Genomic DNA, 16813 nt, shown 5'->3' on the forward strand with positions numbered 1-16813 from the left:
TGCGGAAACTCTTCAATAAACTGCACAGTATATACTCCCTGATACGGCGCCTCCATAACTACCAGAATCCATGAAAAAGACCTAAGCTAAAAATAGACGGTATAAATAATTAAAGGCGTCACAATGAGTTTGTTTTTGCAGTAAACAGCTTAATTTTCCAAAGTGCCATTTTGCCGATGGAGGACAATAAGCCCTAAGAAACGTTTTCTTGCTATCAGCTCTTCTGCAGGAACCTTTTGATGCATTTTGTACTCTACAGACCTATGTCATTAATTATTGTCCATGCACTGTTCTAGTCCAAAGCATAATCAGCGTCTTAGCTGAGCAGAAGTGTCTCTGGCTCAGCTCTAAGGATTCTGAAATTCAAGTAAAGGCAATTGTAACATCACTATCTCTGGAAGTGAGGATCATTTCCACATGGGATACAGGCAATTCACTGTATTTTGGCTACCTATCTACAGCCTTTAATACAGACCAAGTACATTTTTCAAGATATAGTACATTTCCCTCACTTACAGTAATTATTGTTGTTTTGCCGATACTGCATTGTCTACTCACATGGTAAAACAAATCATTCCTACATTATTGTTATGTGGACTGAACTTGCAGTCTTGGAAAGTCCAGGGGTTGCCACATGCAAAACTGGTCAGCGCTCCTATGCCATTATTTGGCTGGAATAGATGGGGTGCAACAACGTCTGGAAGGCCACAGGCAAGGGGGCAGTTGCCCCTCTGGACGAACTATAACCCCCAGATTCCGCTCCCCCCTTCCTTCCTTCCTTCTTTCCTTCCTTCCTTTCTCAGAATATTTCTAGCATTTGTAGAAAAGTGCAAGCACTGTGATTATCATTTGTTACATGAGAAACTCACCTGCTCCACCTCTCCATGTTCGTAGCCAGTGATTTAGGCACAATTAATTAAGGGCTGGAAGAACTGAATGGAGGCAAGAAATGAACTGAGGGTTTCAACAATGAGTGGAAAGACATTGCTTGGATGTCAGGTCCACCCACAGAGAGTGCCAGATCTGGGGTACAAAAGGGGGCATGTACCCTGGTTGGTAGGTTAGGTAGGTGGCAAAATTGGAGGAAATTCTCCTGTATGGGAAAATGGGCAGGGGAAGGCCATTGCTCCTCTGCTTTTTAATAAATAATGATAATAATAATAATAATAATAATAATAATAATAATAATAATAATAATTTATTATTTATACCCCGCCATGCGGCTTTCAACAGAATATTAAAATACAATAATCTATTAAACATTAAAAGCTTCCCTAAACAGGGCTGCCTTCAGATATCTTCTAGAAGTCTGGTAGTTGTTGTTCTCTTTGACATCTGGTGGGAGGGCATTCCACAGGGTGGGTGCCACTACCGAAAAGGCCCTCTGCCTGGTTCCCTGTAACTTGGCTTCTCACAGCGAGGGAACCACCAGAAGGCCCTTGACACTGGACCAGCAAGGAGAACATGTGAGCCTCAGAACAACCTTTTTGTCCATGGATGCCTTCTCTCCAAGGCCCTGCAAAATGTAAGCAGGAGAGACCAGGAGTCACATTACCTGCCTGGCTGTAAGTCTGCCAGATCCCACCTCCACAGCTGCTGCATCAATTGTGCAGTTGCTAGAAGCACCCCTGCCAGTCCACACCCCTCCCAGGGTAGACAAGCTCCATTGACTCCTAAGGAAACAGGGCAAGGGTGCCTTTGGGTGGTCTTTGACAGAGGAAGTGGTGTCCTTTTACCCACTCTCTTGCTTAGGAGCAAGTTGGCCACTCTCATTGGGCCCAGGACTAGGACTACATGTAGTGAAGGGTGTCATGGCTGAGCAGGGCTCAGGGACTTCACCACAGCTGGAGCTGCCTTCCTCCCATCCTCTCCGAGGTGAGGCCTGCTGGTGGTTCACCAGTGCTGGGAGGGCCAGCAAAAAGCATTTGGAAAGTTTCCAACGGCAACATTTTTTTAAAAAAAATGTCACATGGATTTCACAACCAGGACAGTACAGGTTTTTGTCCTCCACAACAAAGTTTGTAGATCCAGGACTTCCTTCAGGTGGACTGCAGGTAAACCTACTGAGAACCAATGGAGGGGGTGGAGCTGTGGTCTAAACTATGGAGCCTCTCGGGCTTGCCAATCAGAAGGTTGGTGGTTCAAATCCCCACAATGGGGTGAGCTCCCGTTGCTCTGCCCCAGCTCCTGCAACCTTAGCAATTCAAAAGCTTGTCAGTGCAAGTAAATAAATAGGTACCGGTGTGGCAGGAAGGTAAATGGTGTTTCCGTGCACTCTGGTTTCCATCACGGTGTTCCATTGCGTCAGAAGCCGTTTAGTCATGCTGGCCACAAGACCCGGAAAGCTGTCCATGGATAAACGCTGGCTCCCTCAGCCTGAAAGCAAGATGAGCGCTGCAACCCCATAGTCACCTTTGACTGGACTTAACCATCCAGGGGTCCTTTACCTTTACCTTTTACCTATACCTATTGAGAATCAATGGAGGGGTAAATCTGGAACCCCAGTTTCTCTGAGGCTAGATCCACCCAGGTTGAGGTAGAGTCATTGCTCAGCCATCAGATGTACCAGAAGTGGCAAACCTGTTATTTGATTCTAGTTACATATGTTCATTTATTTGGAGTATTTACTTTCTCCCACCCTGAGTTGGGGGGGGGCATGCTGGTGTCCATGTCTTCCACTGCCACTTGTGGACCTCTAGGAATGTGTACATCCAGAGAATACAAAAGGCCAACTGGAATGGATCAGTAGGTAGGAATCTCATAAAGAGATCCAGGAACATCAAAGACTAGAAGGAGTCTTAAATATTTGGCATGTCGGTGGGTCTGTTGAAATCCTGTTAGGATGCTCCTCCAGTTTCATACTGAGACACATCTGAAAAATTGCTTTAGCCATCTTTAAACATTCAGCATTGCTGAATGTTTTATTTATATTTAAGCACCATGCCTCAGACTGTAAGAGATTTCATTAGCTTGTGTTTCAGAATCACTTATCTTTACCATGGAATCACTTTGCACCACTCTCCCTTGTGAAGAATTTCAGAACAATGTAAAAAGTGCATAAAAGGAAATATATTTGCCAACCACTATAAAAATCATGATGTCAGGAATAAACAGAGCAGCCACATATTCAGAAGATAGCCTTTGGTAAGCAAGCCACTCTTTCTCAACTTCAGTCCCCCATCTTCAGAATGGAGATAAGAATATTGACATATCTTACCAAGTTGATGTAAGCATTACATTCTGAAGGAATTGTGAACACTTTAGAATGGGATATAAAAATGATAATTATTAATGTCAACCATAGCTGTCAACCTTTTCCATTTTTTAAGGGAAATATCCTTATTCTGAATAGGATTCCTCGCAAGAAAAGAGAAAAGTTGACTGCTATGATGTCAACATTCTCATCGTATCTGTTTTGGCACATGACAAAAAATAAAATATTTGCATGATCCACATTTATTCCTTGTTATAAATGATAATGTTGATCACTTAGTGATGGGAGGTTTGGTCTACACAGCAGTGACAGGAGGTGGCAGCAGTAGTGGCAGCCTGTGAGGCCTCATGGCAGTGATTGGAGGTAGCGGCAGTAACAGTGGCAGCCTGAAACAGATTTAGAGGGGCATAACCAGTTTGGTTGCACTGGGCACAGAGCCTCAGAGGTGCCACAGGGAGTGCTGCAACTATGAGGTAGAATGGAAGCAGAGAGGTGAGGGTATTGCATAGGGCATCACTGAAATTTGAGATCCCAAGATCCTCCAGTCGCTAAAGATCCACTGTGAATGTGTGCATGGGTGGAAGCTTAACATGCAATTGGAAAATTCCAGGCATATGCACTTAAAAAATGATTATAAAAGAAACAATAAAACAGAGAACCTGTAGTTCAGAGTTCTTCTGCCTCCCAACCTATGCCACATGCATTGATTTTGCCTTCACAAAAGCAACATTTAAATGCTGTTCATACTTATCTGCACTATTCACCTGAGGTACATCAGGAAGAATAAAAGTTCAACTCCAACAATACTGTAATATGAGAGCAGGTCTGCATAGGGGACTCAGGTGAAAATGAGGGCAGCCGTGCAGAAGAGATCCTCAACAAGTGTAGCTTGCCATGACTACTACTCCTGCTGTAATCCCCTCTTTTACACAACTATCAAAATGTGCAGGAAGCCTGCCCTCTTTTTCACCAGGATACCCAAACGTTTGTGCATTTTGAGCCACCAAGATTTACTAAAGCAAGCCCACTGAGCTGAATACAGCCCACCAGCTGCATATAAGGATCCCAGCAAGTAATCAATAATCCTCCATCTTTTGGTTCCTTCCTGTGATTGCAAATGTGGGGAAAGAAATGGTTGTCAAGCACCTGGCAATGGCTGCATTCAGTTTGGTGGCTTATAAGATGGGCTTGTCCTAAATCATCAAGAGAACATTTTATCACAGTGAAATACTATGCAGAGGGGGGGGGGGGACAGCTCTTCAAAACTGTAACGTGCTAACTGAAATTTGCATTTAGCACATCAGTATTTCAAATCTGACTTGATATATTGACAAGAAAAGGAACAGCTGGTGAGGCTTCTCTCCAACAATAGCTAACTCCCTGCTCACTCGTTTCTCCAGAGCAATTTCAGGGAAAGAGAGGTTGTACTTTATCAAAGCTGATGATCTCGCTTATAAGAACTACTTAGACTTACTTCAAAAATAATGTGAGCTTGATACTTCATGGGTTATCATGGCTATGGAATAACTCACAAAACAAATCAGTATTATGCCGATAGCAAGAAGCCATTTTATGCATACAGCAGAAATCCTTATACTAAGTGCAATCATTCAACAAACAGAATCCAATACATCTGTTGTTTTTCCACAGACCTTAAATTCAAGTTTAATACTGGAATTCAAGTCTAACAATAAATTATGTAATTCTCTAGTTCAAAAACCCAAGTGAAATGAGTAATTATATAATTAAACACTATCAGATGTTTTGGGCACTAGACCTGAAGAGCTATTTTAATGCAAAAACAGTTAGTACAGTGGTACCTCGGGTTAAGAACTTAATTCGTTCTGGAGGTCCATTCTTAACCTGAAACTGTTCTTAACCTGAGGTACCACTTTAGCTAATGGGACCTCCCACTGCCGCCGTGCGATTTCTGTTCTCAGCCTGAAGCAAAGTTCTTAACCTGATGTACTGTTTCTGGGTTAGCGGAGTCTGTAACCTGAAGCGTCTGTAACCCAAGGTACCACTGTAAAATTTATATAGTGCTTTTAAAACAACAACCAGGACTGTTGATACTGGTTCATAATCTAAAAAAGAAGAAGATAAATGTGGCATTTCCTTTGCTTTCGAATAATAATAAAAGATGGCTCCCATTCAAAGCTCACACTGCCTTTCTGCTACCAAAAAGCATTTGAGAGCCCAGTAGGTTGGGCAGTAAATGACTGCATGGCCAGGTTGGGTCAGTGAGGGGCCCTTACAAGCTCTTAGGGCCTCACCCTGTGCCTAATCTGGCCATCTTTTTTTGGTCCTGCGCTCTGGCGTGAGCCAACTGACTCATGCCACAGGGTGGGACATGCAGGGTTGGCTGCATGCTCTGGCACAGCCAAAGCACGGGAGCCAAAACAGGATAGCTGGGATTGGGAAGCGAGGGACGCTTCTGTCAATCCGGGATGTCCCACTTAAACTGAGACAGTTGTTTCCCAATGAATTGGGCACAAAAATTATTTGCCTTAAACTTGTTAAATGACCTACTAACCCTAACCAGGTTATATTGTAGCTTCTTGTCTCACTATGAGTACTAAGTGAGCCAAGGACTGTGGCCCATATAGGTTGAACCAACTACATCCTTTTCATTAGCTTTATATGAACTCCTGCAGTATCTTCTCTCCCCACATCTCTCAAGACCAGATTCAAACATCTAGATGAGCACATGTTTTGGGTCTGGCAACTCTGCTACCCAGTGTTCCTTAAGTAATGATGTCAAGGACTGAATATGGTTGGGTTGTGCTGGCCTAAGACATTTTGCTGCCTGAAGTGGAGGCCAAATCATGCCTTCCTCCAGCACCAAATCTTTCTGCACCAGACATCTGTTTGTGCCTTAAACTATCCCTGCCACCCAGAACCACCTCAGTCCTATTCCTCAATCAACTCCCAAACACCTTTTGATACCAGAATTCTTATCCTATAGATGCTAAGAATGTTTATGCTGTATTATATAACACTTCACTCCATCTTTTCAAGGAGAGATTGAGAGAGAAAGAACTAAAAATCTTAATATATTAATGTATGGTGATCCAATAATATCTGAAACAGTTTTTTCATTATCATCAAATATCAAGGAGGACAAATATTTCTAGCTGGTTACAGTATCGCTACATTTAAAATAAGCCAATTGAAGCAGAACTTTTTAGAATCAGTAAAGCAAGCCAGAAAGGATCAATTGTATTTTTGTAACATAGCCTGCTGCGTGAATAACATAGGAAGAAAGAGCCCCCTAATGGCTCTAAGAAGTTAACTGCAGGGGAAGAAAAATGGGATTTCTGTTCCACAGCATAAAGAAAATTTGTTCCCAAACAGGCAAAGTTATTAGAATGGGGAAGTCTAAGTGAGCCCGAATAAAAACATCAGAAGAAAATACGGATTGATTATGCTCAAAGGTATAAAAGCAAAAATGGACATTTCCAAAGCATGTAAAACCAGTTTTAGATAGTTAGGAGTTTCCATCACAGGGCCAACAGCAGAGAACACATGTGCTTCCAGCCATCCTTGAAAAACGCTCCAATCCATATTAGATTTACCATACAGAAGTAAAGAGCGTGCCTGATATCTTTAGTTTGTAAAAATCCTTATAGAAGCTCCATTTTTTTTGAGTTACCCAAGTGTGTATATCATAGTGGTAATGTTTTTAGACACTGTGTATGAGTGGGAGTCAATTATATTCCCTCTGCTGCAAAGTGACATTGCTAATTATTATGAGGGATTCTTTCGCAGACAGTGAAGAAAAAGCAAATCTCCCCAGGATAAGTAATATGTTGTCCTTAAAGAGCCCAGACACAATGACCAAGGATGCCCAATGTAGAGAGCAGAGAAATTTATGTCATGAAGCTTCACCACAGCACTTCATCTAAATGATATCCAATGCAGGAAATGTAAAAGAGAGAGACTTCACTATATTTGACATGATGCGCACGCATCAAAACAGAACAGGATGCCACAACCAGTCCACCTCATGAGACAGAAACAGGAAATATTCCTCAGCCCATTTGTGTGGTATCCTCCCTTCCCCAAGGATATGTTGGTTTTAAATCGAGCCTCTTCATAATGTAAACAAGGCTATTACAATCCTGCTTAAATGATGCTGATCTGTGCAACTGCATAAATGCAAAATGGATTTCAAAAGCTTTAGCTGAAACCAGCATACATACTACATACAGGTAAGTCAGAGTTCCTCTTTCTAAAATATGACCACAGCACACACTTAAAGCATGATCCAGCTAGCTCAGGTTTCACTCCCACTGATTTCCATAAGATACATTAAAGCATTGAACTTTTCAATTGGGTTATAAGAGTTTGGCTGGACCATGTTCCTAGAGTTTTGCTGAAGAAAAAAAAAGCTGTGAATTTGGTTGACAAGCAAAACCACAGCCTATTTGCCTGCCATTGTATATAACATGTTAAGTGTTCAGGTTGCAAGTGTTTCTTCTGTACCGATTCTTAAAATAAAACCCTTCTGTTATTGATTCCTCCAGTTCGCAATTCAAACAGATACCTTGGTTCATCAAAGGGCTTCAGATTTTTAAAGTGCTATCTTTAGCGTGTCTGCTCAGAACAAAGTCCCACTGAGTTCAATAGGACTTACTCCTGAGTAAGTGTGTACAGAAACCACAACCCACATTTCCTTTATCACAAATAACTAAGGTGAAAATCTTATGCTGCTACCTGGAAGTAAATGCCAGTTAACACAGTGCAATATACGTATGACCAGCATTGGACTACGCCAGTATTTTGACACCGAATTTCATTTTAACGAAACTGGATATCAGTTAAAAATAATTGTGTGTGTGTGTGTGTGTGTGTGCATACACAGAGCCTGCTGAGCTTAATCTACTGGAGGGGAGTGGGGGGGTTGGAATATTAATTACCGTGTGAATAAAAGCATGGTTGGCCATGTGAGACTACCTTTTAGAGTAAGAAGTCACTGTTGTAAGGGTAGCATGCTATGCAAATTGTGTTAATTGGACAACCCCCAGGAAAGTTGTGGCTGAGTATGCAAATAAGCTAATCAAAAGCTCCATTATAGCAACTCCCATTTCTCTACACATAAGAAGAAATCCTAGCAATTAAGCAGCATCAAAAAAAGAAAACACAAAACCCTTTTGGCTGTGATCATAAGCAGCAGAATAAGCAGACTAGGTGATATTTAAAAGGTGATGCAGATCAGCACAGCTGGATTAACATAATGCAAAGCCTATTAATCTGAAGTGATGCTGCTTTAACTCTATATACACCCATCACCTACACAAACCAAAATCAGCAGCCTTCTGATGTCCACACAGCTTACAGAGAGAATTTCCCTTCACATCTGTGAGTTTCCAGACAGGGCTAAAGAAAGTATTTCCTTCCAATCTCGACGATTTTTGCAGGTGAAGCAAAACCTGTCGTTTTCGCCCATGAGAATAGGCAATCCATTCAGAAATGGGACAAATGCTCCAGAAATTGAAGGCACAAGATCATAACCTCATGGGATTCACATGCTGTCTCACAAATACTGATCTGGTCTCTGCAGGCAGATGCATTCTAGTATTAGGGCACCATTTATTGGACCTGCCAAGCCTTGTTATTTTTAGACAACCAACAACAGTTGCTTTTGCACGGGAGTTAAGTTCACAAGTGACAGGTTTGTTTTAAAGCAGTTGCAAATGCCCAGCAAAAACAGCAGTAAAAAATACCCCCCCCCTCCAAAAGCAAGCTAAATGACAAGTATAGTAAAGAATAAATAAAATCACAGAAATAAAACAACTTCCCACATTGTCCACCCCCATATGCTGCTTATTTGTGGAAGGGGGGGGGCTATGGGGGAGTTTGCTAGCAAAACATTTCCCAAGGAGTTAGCGGAGCATCATTTCACTACTATTGGGTTGAGGTTAAACAACCATTATTCCCCTTTACAGTTTGTTTTTCCTCTCTTGCTATACATAGTACTTCTCTTTCTTGCTCTCCCACACACAGGCACGCCTGTACATTTAAAGGATGCAAAAATGCCAGGCTTGTACTACCTGAAGCTTAATCACACCCTAGTGATAAGGGCACATATTTAAACTTACCTTATTCAAGAAGCATCTTCAGCTCTGAGGGGGCTGACTGACCCCAGGCTTGTTGTCAGTGAATCTTCAATTCAAAGACACAGATTATAAGTCAAATGAACTATTCCAAGGTCCAGTCCTATTAGCTGATTCACCGGCATACGGCTGGCATCCTCTCACGAAGGAAGAAAGCTGCACAGTAAGTTGTCCACGGAGGGAGCTAGGTAGCAGGATTATCTGGCTCCAGCAGTTACATACTGATGCCATAGTACATATTCTCTTCCTCTCTCTCTCTCTCTCTTGCTTCCTCGCCTCAACGCTCACTGTGCACTCAGCTCCTTTGCTGCTGTATAATCAATCCAGCTTATTTGGATCCAACAGGCCCCCGTTTAAACAGCCAATCAATAGGCAAGGTTCTGCTGCCGGTGGCCAGGGTCTTTTTCCAAGAGCGGCACAAAAACAGTAAGAGTTTAAAACCAGGAAATTTTTCTACTGTTACCCAATCCTCCTAGAAAGAAAGAGGGAGATAATAGGAGATGCTGCATTCAAAGCTGGGTTTGTCTCTCTCAAAACACAGTGCACAATTTCGCTCTGGCAAGTGTCAGTTTAAGAAGCACAGGTCAGGTAAAAAGGTGGGGATGTCTGCCTCTCCAGCCTGCACTGCATGCAGGACCTGTTAAAGGCTGAATGTTTTGTGCTCTGGGGTTAAAATATCCTCATGCCCTCACACACTTTCAGTCTGATTTCTGGAGTTGCAGGACAGATGCGGAGCATTATAATTATTCCAGTCCGAAACCCTGAAACATGCATCCCAGTTTGTCCCTCCCTTGAAACTCTGCCTGTGTCCCTCCATTTCATTGTACACGGCAGTCCCCTTAGATCGGCTACTCCTTTGCCTAGCACAGGCTCTGATTCTCAGATTTAGGGTAGTCAAATGTAAGAGAGGGCAGACCAGCGGTATCATTAATGGTTGTGTTTAAGAAAGGCTTGTCAACCAAGCTACGCAGACCTGCTTAAAATGCCCTTGTCTATACCTATATTAAGAGCCCAGGAGCCTGGTTGCCTTTTGTATTTGGCCACCCTACCTCCTGTGGTGGAGGGGGAAGGTGACTAAAAATCAGTCCTCCTGTCAGGGAAATGTCTCCTCACTCAGCCACCTTCTCCTCCTTCAGCTGAGTTTGTCTCTTCGTCCAGTGAAGCAAACAGCCCCCATATATACATATATACATATATACATATATGAAACAAAGTCTTAAAGTAGGAAAATGTAACAGAGTGACATACTGACTGAAAGAAAAGAAACATCTTGAGGCAAGTAGCAGCTAGCCTTTTCTTAAGTGAACTGAACACACAGAGGGCACAACACGAAAGCCCTGCCTACCAGATGCCAGACATTCTACTAATCAAATTAGGTCCCAGTGTTTGTTTGTTTTTTACAGCTCCAAATCTTTGCTTCTGCTGTCACAGTTTTGCCATCCTCTTTCCTCTCTCCTCCTCAGCCCAAGTAAGTAGTTCGGTGTGCGGCTGAGAGAGTGGAACGAGTATGAAAAATTTCTGCTTGGCTCTAGGAAGAACTAGCACAGTGTAGTGGATAACTGAGCTACGAATCAGGTGGCCCAGAATCAGAATGGCATCTCTGCTATGAACCAGATGTGTCCTTAGGATAGCCGCTTCCTCGCTCAGCTCCCCTTTTGCATTATGGGGACACTGGCCTATCTTTCAAGAGCATTTTAAAGGATTGCTGACATCACAGATTAAAACCATTTGAAATCCTTGAAAGCATTACGTTAGGGCTACCATACGTCTGGGTTTCCCTAGACATGTCCTCTTTTGGGGGCGGCGGCAGAGTTTTCTATTTTATATGAAAAGTCAGAGTTTTGGAGATTCTTAAATTATTATTTATTTGGGGGGGGGCAGCTGCTAGGATTTCTGACCTTGACTGGACTCTGGGGGTGGCACTAGGCCTGGTGGTGCTTCCAGCAGCCTTTCCTGGCATGACCTTCCTGGGGCCACTCGGCCTCCCATCGTCCAGATAGCAGGAGACCAGAGATAGCAAAGGAAAGAGAGAGAGGAAGGAAGGAAGGATCAGGCAGGCAAGGAAGGGGTCAGCAGCAGGGAGGGGGCGAGTGAGGGAGATGCGGGTTGTTGGGGGGGTGCCCCAAACATGCCCGTGTTTGAGGGCTTCAGAATATGGCAACCCTACACTATGTTGCTGTTTTTCTACTGGGCAGATGAATAACTTCTGTTCCTGTTTACTTCCATGTACTACAGCCACTTGAGCCCCATGGTTTGGCCACCCTAGAAAACAAAATCTTGGGATAGGTTTGGGATGTGCGGGAAGTATTGCAGGGAATTTATACAACCTGATTTGTGCACAGGAAGCAGTGCTATAGCAAGCTTAAGGGAGGGGGACAGTGTGCAACAGAAAACAGTTCCCGCCCCTTTCATATATGCAATTATACAGAAATAAGTCCCTCTCAAATTCATTGGCACTTACTACCAAGTAGTTGGGGGAGGGGTGATATTCAGTCTAACTCTGCAATCTTTTGAATGTCTTCTCAGACATTCTTCGATACCTCCCTCTCTATGGAGTCGCAGATTACAGCTATAACAAAGGCGGCATTTTTTCATCTCCGCCAAGCTAAGCAGTTGGCCCCTTATCTCTCTCGTCCTGACCTAGCCACTGTGATCCATGCGACGGTCACCTCCAGACTGGATTATTGTAACTCGCTCTACGTGGGGCTGCCCTTGAGACTGACCCAGAAACTCCAGCGGGTGCAGAATGCCGCGGCGAGACTCCTTATGGGGTCTTCGCTGCGAGAGCACATTCATCCGGTATTATACCAGCTGCACTGGCTCCCGGTAGAGTACAGGATCAGGTTTAAGGTGCTGGTTTTAACCTTTAAAGCCCTATACGGCCTAGGACCCTCGTACCTACGGGACCGCCTCTCCTGGTATGCCCCACAGAGAAACCTACGGTCTGCAAATAATAACATCCTCAAGGTCCCAGGCCTCAGAGAGGTTAGGCTGGCCTCAACTAGAGCCAGGGCCTTCTCGGCTGCAGCTCCAAACTGGTGGAATGCTCTGTCAAAAGAGACTAGGGCCCTGCGGGACCTGACATCTTTCCGCAGGGCCTGCAAGACAGAGTTGTTCCGCCAGGCCTTTGGTCAGGGCGCAGCCTGACTCCCTCCTCTGGCAACCTGCACATAATTCTGCTTAATTGGTTGCCATCAATTTGATTTAATTAATTTTTATAATGAAATATTTTTAGATTGTGTGATTATTTGACTGATGATTTGATCGTTGTTAGCCGCCCTGAGCCCGGCTTTGGCTGGGGAGGGCGGGATATAAATAAAATTTATTATTATTATTATTATTATTATTATTATTATTATTATTCAGAAGTCGGCATAGAATTGCAGTCATACTGTGAATTTCATTTGAACAAATATTGTTCCATTCACACAACAGTTTTTAAAGCACCAGCGATGCTCAAAGGCATATTTGATCAAGGATATGGGCCAAATTGTCTCATTGCCTTACGATCCCTCCTCATTTCTCAAAAGCACTACTGTACTACATTTTTTCCTGCCCTTCCCTCAAAGAGTTCAGAGCAGTACATGTTGTCCTTCTCCTGCCCATCCTTGTAACAGCTCTGTGAGGTAGTTTAGGCTGAGAAATAATGTCTGGCTCCAGATTATCTAGTGAGCTGGATAGCTGAATGTGCTTTCCTTGGTCCTTGCTCTAACCACTGCACAACACTGACAATATAAACATTGCCACCCTAAATGCAAATGTAGGTAGAGATTTGCCTATTATTTCCCAAATGAGCACATCGGGATGCTCCATTTCTAAAGCTGTTGCCTTGCATACAAGACAGGTCCAGTCAGTTCCCCTTTAAAACAGATGACAACTTGCTATTAGTTTTAATATACACCAAGGCATGCCTTATGGCTTCTCACTGCAACAACACTTCTCAACAGGTTGTCCTATGGGAAGTGGGGAACAACCATACAGGGAATGGTGGGACAGCCCCATGATCTCTCACACCTACTCCTAATAAAGAAGCAAAAGCGAAAGAGCAGAATGCTACCTTGGTAAGGCCTAAAAGAGCCTAGGGCCCTACTTCTGCTAGTACTTTGTGTTGGCTGTAAGAAATGAGGGCACCACATGAATAATTCCAATCAGGGAAGCACTCCCAATAAGGGACAGAAGACAAATTCAATTCAATTTGCATTTAAAGCCAAACCCCCAAATTTCCACCTTTGAGGCTCTTGTTCTATTATTTACCTCCAAGTAGGTTCCTTCATTCCTTGGACTCAGATCCTGTAGCAATCTTGAAGACACACAAGTTTTAGAGCAAGGCTTACATCTGGGAGGAGGTACTTGCAGGCTTCCAGTTTCCCATCAGCATTCTGGCTGAATGACCATACTGCCTACTGGGGCTGCTTGAACATTCAAGTGCAGCAACATCCAGAGGACCACCAGTTTCCCATCCCTATTTTACAGAATTATACAAAAAGATCGACTTGCAATCATAAAATAATGGATTTGTCAAAACAACAGACACCTCTCTACACTGTACTTGCTCTGTGAGGAAGCAGGAGAGCTTCAGCAGCTGCATTTATTTATGAAAACGCGAACAGCGGGGACTTACTACACAGGGAAGCCTTCGGTTCCAACTAGTTTCCACTGAACTATTGAGGGAACCGCACCTGAAGAGAGGAGTTTCTATCACAAGCTAGGCATGTCTCTTAAAGAGACAGTCCACACTCACTGCCTCATGCACATTCTCTTTCAACATTCCCTGAAGTGACAGCTTGTTCTAAACCTAGCATCTTTGGTGGGTTGCAAACTCTTGAGCTAGCCCCTGCAGCTGTCCCATTAACCACCATTTTGATCTGCAGTCAATTAGCAAGTGACAATGTTCAGGTTGGTGCCATGCAGTGCTTTCTTCCCAGGGGGTATTCAAGGATACACAGTATGGACACGTCTTTCTTTGTTTTTTTAAAAGTGTGGCACTTGCTGTAACAACTTCATGTTGATTCCTAGCACCCATTTTTTCCATGTAGTATGTTTCACCATACGATGTCTGCTGATCAGATCTTTCATAAAGGAGCAGAGCCAGACCAGGCCAAATTGTTGTTGTTTTTCTAGCCCATTGACCACCCAACTTCTTAGTACCTCACAGACTCTGGTTCACAACCCAAACACCTCAATGTATGGTGCAAAGGCAAGGGTGTGTGTGAAAGTTCACCTTTAACAGAGGTGAAGATGAAGGATTTTCAACAGGTGATGCTTGCAAGACAAACCACAAATGGTTGACATTCCCTCTTCTACACAACTACTGAAGGTGCAAGAGTTATTGGCCTGCCTGCCTCTGGCCATTGCAGTGGCGTAGCGTGGGGGGTGCAGGGGGGGCCGGCCGCACCGGGTGCAACATCTGGGGGTTAGGGTTAGGGGGCGCAAATCCACGGGTTAGGGGGCGCAAATCCACAGGTTAGGGGGCGCAAATTACTTGCTTTGCCCCAGGTGCTGACAACCCACGCTACGCCACTGGGCCATTGTACCAGTATACAGACACATATGCATGTACACATGCATGTATCCACACACACAGTTAGAGAAGCATGCCCTCGACCAGTCTACCTGTCAGGCCTGTCCCTACAATTCCATCTCCCTTTACTGTGACTATGAAGAAAACTGGACTAAGCTAAGCAGGTAGGAATGGCAATGGCGCCCACCTGAGAGGTGCCCAAACTGAGTTCTGGCAAGTTCTGCCTGAAAAATATGTCCTGACTTTATGCTCATAAACTCAACGTATCACCACATTCTGCTGAGGCCTGTGCCACAACAACTTGGAACAGGGCTTTCAGTGTGGTTGCCCCTGCTTGGAGAAGGCTGCTCCCTCCTCCCTGGGGGGCAGTTGTGCAGGCAGGCCACACACTCTCCCCATGTACAGCAAGGGGGGGCATGGTTGCACCGCCCACGTCACTGGGAGTCCCAGCTGAGTCACACACCCCGGCCGGCCAATCCGGTCGACCAGGGGGCGTGGCTTGGGCTACTTAAGCAGTCGCATGGCCGGGGGTTCTCCCTTCTCAACACCTCTTTCCACAGATGTCCCAGCCTCCTGCCCTGTTTTCATGTGTTGCATCTTTGGCCTTGCTATGGACCACAGTTGGTCTCCTGTTGAGGAGGCGAGGTAAGAATTTCCCCACTTGGCAAATTGGCACCATCCATGTGGTTTTCGCCTGCCTCGTAGCAATTGTCACAACTTTTGTAAGGTTTGGCAGTTAGGCATTGGTAAAACCTGGTTTATGGGAGGGGAGGCTGTGGCCTTCACCTTCCAGGGGTATAGATCTTGTCTGAAGCCTGGTATGGGCTAGGGCCATGCCACCACCCAATCGGGAACCCTGGGGGAGCTCTCAGTTGATGTACATACAGTGCCTAAGCCAATACCACTCACATTCTGTAACCAATAAAGTTGTGGCCTTAATTATCTCATTAACCCCAAATACTGGAGTCTGTGTGTTTCATTATTCACAAAAGGGGGACTCGGGGCCTTGACATGCAACAGCATCCCTGTTGAGATACAGCCCACTGTAGTTTCAGGAAACATTGAAGAGGTTCTTGTTTCAACAAACTGTTCCAGCTGGATGGGAAAGGACTAGGTTATTTTCTTGGGTGTTTCTCTGTATTGTTTTTAAATTTGCTTTTAGTTATTTAAATTGCATGGTTGCAAATTGCTTTGAATTATACGGCTGCAAATCACCTTCGATGAAAGGTGATTCATAAATAGGAAAACCAATCCCGAGTAGATGGAGCAAAAGTTGGGCTTCGGGCTGCTTTCTTGCTTGGGGGCTGGAAGAAGAGAAATTAATGGAACTTTCCACATTCCTCTTGGTGCAGCAGTAAAACTTGGCAGCCCTATACTTAGTGGATATATTTATAAATAACTTTAATCTGTGCTGGGTTCTGAAGTACCATCATGACTTAGTATATTACTTGTATTACAATAGTATCTAAGCATACCAGATTCAGGGCTCAATCACACTACTTCTTACAATTAATTGTAATTGCCATCTCTCTCCCCTGCCCCCAGGTAGGGCTCCTCTGTCTTCAGCAGCTGGGTAGCTGTGCAGAAATCCAGAATAGAAATAACTTTGACTGCAAGGCAGGAAAAACTTCATCTGTTTTGTTTCTGCTTGCTGTGCAGTTCATACAGGCAAAGGAGCCCTGAAAAAAGGGGGGGTCACTCTCCACCCCCCAAAAATATTGATGTGATAATACGTACGTCATCATTCTTGTTTATTTTGTATAATGTTTTACAGCACATGCACTCCCCCTGCCATTTGGCAAAATAGGCATAAACAAAACACCCAGGTACATCCATATGTATAAATACAGTGGTACCTTGGTTCTCAAACGCCTTGGTACTCAAACACCTTGGTTCCCAAATGCCGAAAACCCGGAAGTAAGTGTTCTGGTTTTCAAATGTTTTTTGGAAGCTGAATGTCCG

The 16813-nt window shown here is 44.0% G+C and overlaps 1 protein-coding gene across 4 annotated transcripts in view; it reads right to left on the reverse strand.

The window, feature by feature from the left end:
- The window catches only part of CDH18 (cadherin 18), a 686153-nt gene extending 676368 nt beyond the window's left edge, over positions 1-9785 (reverse strand). For 3 of the 4 annotated variants that reach the window (XM_081206324.1, XM_081206320.1, XM_081206319.1), the window contains exon 1: positions 9316-9785. The gene's annotated coding sequence lies outside the window, so the exon portion shown is untranslated. Of the gene's footprint in view, positions 1-9311 lie in introns of all 4 variants that reach the window. The other variant, XM_081206322.1, reaches the window with a different exon arrangement.
- Positions 9786-16813: the final 7028 nt, after the last annotated feature.

This window comes from Podarcis bocagei (assembly GCF_964188305.1).
Source record: "Podarcis bocagei genome assembly, chromosome: 8".
Taxonomy (NCBI): Eukaryota; Metazoa; Chordata; class Lepidosauria; order Squamata; family Lacertidae; genus Podarcis; species Podarcis bocagei.